Raw genomic sequence first — 3,753 nt, forward strand, 5'->3', positions numbered from 1 at the left:
CTTGGCCTGGGACGTAGGAGCAATATTTGCTTTTTAACCAAACTGTGGCGGGGTTACGAAGCCACTGGTTTCTGCAGTGAGATGACAAACTCACACAGGCCCACGTGAGGTTTGACAGTGGAGGGAAAGGACTTTGGAAAGACCAAACTGGAGGTTTCCTCAGGGAGAAAAATACCATCTGAGAGCAGAGCTGGGCCCCTGATTTCCCAGGGGTGTACGATCAAGTGAGGGTCTGTTCTGCTCATAAAGACACATACTTTATACCTCACATTATTTTCTGGCTTTTGACAGCACTTAACAGCAGCCCTTTTCTTTGATAACAGTGTAAATGAAGACCAATGCTAAAAGTCCATCCACCAACAGAGGCAGTATTTCCAGAGACACCAGGTTTGGGGCTGGAGCAGGAGCCCAGCACCGCACCAGTTGTAAGGCATCTGTGCAGCACACCTCAGGGTTGAGATTTCACTAGGATGGAGAAGTGGCTTCCCCCTGTTCCTGGGCAAAGGTCAATATGAAGGCAAAATATTACAGACCATTCCAAGGATGCCCCATTTCTGCAGGATGGGATGGACCTGTCACCAGCAAAGCAAGGGAAGCTGTGCAAGGAAGAACAGGTTTTGGGCCGCAGTCATGGGGAAGTGGTCCCAAGCCTCCAGAGCTGCCCTGGGAGGGATAGGGACAATGTCCATCATGCACCCAAGAAAAAGCAGGTCTTCAAAGACAGCGTGGGGGAATGACTAGGAAGGCAAGGGACATGTCCTGGTGGAGGTGGTTGTGGGAAGCCCCAGGGCTTTGGGCAACAGGGGTACCATGGCCCAGCAGGAAGACGCTGGTTCGATCCCTTGGTTCCCCCTGGGCTTTCTCCCTTAGAGAGACCTTTATTCTCCCCTATTTTCTCCCTGGGAAGGAGCATTTGTGACTTACTTCAATCAGATGCTGCTCTGTCTTCGATAAAGAAAGCACCCTCAATATTTTGTTGTTCTTTTCTGCACCCTATCTTCATCCCATATAAAAAAATTCACGTTGCTATCTATCCCCCCAGCACCATCAGCAGAGGTAACAAACGACCTTGTTCCCTCCCCTCACAGAGCTGAAGTCTCCATTAGCCGCCTCCACCACTGCATGGGCGCTCATGCACCGCTGCCAACAGAAAAGCATTAATGCAGGAAAATTGCAGGAGAACAGGTCCTTTGGAAATAGGGTGTGCACCCCGGTGAGCATTAGCTCTCTGGGAAAGATTGGGCCCTCGGCCAGAGGGAGAAGACGAAAATGCCACGGACTTATGGCAGGCTGTGCCTTACGGCATCCTCGGGGCTGGCCCTGGCTGGCCCTGCTTTTGCCTGGGACTTTGACCTTGTCACCAGCAGGCAGGAGTCTGCTGAGATGCCATCTCCCAACCGCTCTGTTCACAGCCACGAGAGCTCCAGCCACACGGGAGCATCTCAGGGTCTCTGCCGTCTTCCTCATGGGAGATGCATCCTAATTAAATTATTTCAGTCTCATTTTGGTGCTGGAACTTAATGGACCTTCCTGCTGTTTTCTTGAAGGCAGTGTGCCCCGGGAAAGAAAACAGGCGCAAGGAAAGAGCTTTTGAGAACATACTTGCTGTGAATTTTGAGACTGCGTGTTATGCCCATGATGCTAGTACAAGTACTGCACTAAAAGTCATGTCAAGCTTTTAAAAAGGAAAAAAAATAAAGTAGCAATGTAAACAATACACCTGGAAAAAGAAAAAGCAAAACAAACCCCCAAACTCTAAAAAACGGGAGAGTACAGGAAGTTTCAGCTGCAAAACAAAAGCTACACCCAAACCAGGCTGCCTCATTAAAGAAGAGTCAAGAAAATGAAGAAGTCATAGACTCGTAGAATGTTTTGGGTTGTAAGGGACCCCTAGAGGTCATCTAGTCCAACCCCCCTGCAGTGAGCAGGGACATTGATAACTAGATCAGGCTGCTCAGAGCCCCATCCAACCTGGCCTTGAATGTTTTCAGGGATGGGGCCTCCTACCACCCTTCTTGGCAACCCGTTCCAGTGTTTCACCACCCTCATTGTAAAGAATTTCTTCCTTATATCTAGTCTAAACCTACCCTGCTTCAGTTTAAAGCCATTACCCCTTGTCCTGTCACAGCTGGCCCTACTAAAAAGATTTTCCCCATCTTTCCTATAGGCTCCCTTTAAGTACTGAAAGGCTGCACTCAGGTCTCCCCACAGCCTTCTCTTCTCCAGGCTGAACAAGCCCAACTCTCTCAGCCTGTCCTCATAGGAGAGGTGCTCCAGCCCTCGGATCGTTTTTGTGGCCCTCCTCTGGACCCACTCCAACAGTTCCATCCTTGTGCTGAGGGCTCCAGAGCTGGTTGCAGTACTCCAGGTGAGGTCTCACCAGAGCAGAGTAGAGGGGCAGAATCACCTCCCTCAACCTGCTGGCCACGCTTCTCCTGATGCAGCCCAGGGTACAGTTGGCCTTCTGGGCTGCCAGTGCACATTGCCGGCTCATGTCCAGCTTTTCACAAGTATGAACCCCCAAGTCCCTCTCAGCAGGGCTGCTCTCAATCCCTTCATCCCCCAGCCTGTATTGATAGCAGGGATTGCCCTGACCCAGGTGCATGACCTTGCACTTGGCCTTGTTGAACCTCATGAGGTTCACACAGGCCCACCTCTCCAGCTTGTCCAGGTCTCTCTGGATGTCATCCCATCCCTCAGGCGTGTCAACCGCACCACTCAGCTTGGTGTCATCTGCAGACTTGCTGAGGGTAAAGTCGGTGTGAGGCTGTTTGTTTTTGTCTTGTTCTGCCTGGATTTTGGTTTATTTATACTTAGTTTAGGGCCACAGCATTGTGTATTCCCAGCACTGAGCACCTCTCTATTCAGCAACTGAACCCAGCACATTCAGTCCAAGGGAATAAGTGGCAGCCAATACTGCTGTACACGCTCCGCAATGTAGCTTCAGGACAAGTATCTTCCCAGAAACAGAAACAATCAGTGCTCCACAAAAGTTTCATTTTGATTTTGAAGGGTTTAGAAGGAGTGAAATGAAAAAATAATTTTTGAAAGCTACAGCAGTTTTTCTAGGAGGCTTTGTCATTCCAGGTTTGGGGATGTGCGGGTGATGCTCAGCTGAGTCAGCTGCAGGAACAGTCGGTGGGAATCTTGCCGGGCCTTCATGCCGGTTTAGCACTTGGTGGATTGCAGCCATGGCAGGCTATGTGTAAGGAGGACACCTTTTTTTTTCCCAAGTGATCTGGAAGAAAAAGAATGTATTTTTTCCCCTACTGTCCTATCCAAGCTCCTCAGCAGCAGCATCCTGCCTAACACCCGCTCTCACCTGGGCAAACGCCCTCGGCAAGCAGGAGGGACTGGGAACAAGGTGCTCTCGAGCCAAGGGACCCATCTGGGGAGCAAGCTTCCAGAAAACCTCGAAGACACCAAGATTCCCACACTGCAGGAATCGGTGCAGAAGGGTGCATTGGTCTGTCTGCAGCCGTATCTGAAACACCGTGCCCAACAACTGCGGCTGCTCAGGCTGAAATGCATTCTATCTGCCATGGAGCTAATGGAGATCTCATGAAGCCCAGCAGAAAGATTAAAGGGGTAAAAAAAGCAAGTGTGCAGCAGAGGGGTGCCCAGACTGCTGGGCCCACCACAAGCAGCAGGGAGGGGTGTGGGTGGCTGCTGCAACGGTTGACAAACCCTGCCTGCCCTAACATGTGCCGGGGGCCCCGGTGGGCACACTGCCTGCACCGACACGGCTTTTGG

This window comes from Egretta garzetta, unplaced genomic scaffold (assembly GCF_000687185.1).
Source record: "Egretta garzetta isolate BGI_Z169 unplaced genomic scaffold, ASM68718v1 scaffold268, whole genome shotgun sequence".
NCBI classification, from domain to species: domain Eukaryota; kingdom Metazoa; phylum Chordata; class Aves; order Pelecaniformes; family Ardeidae; genus Egretta; species Egretta garzetta.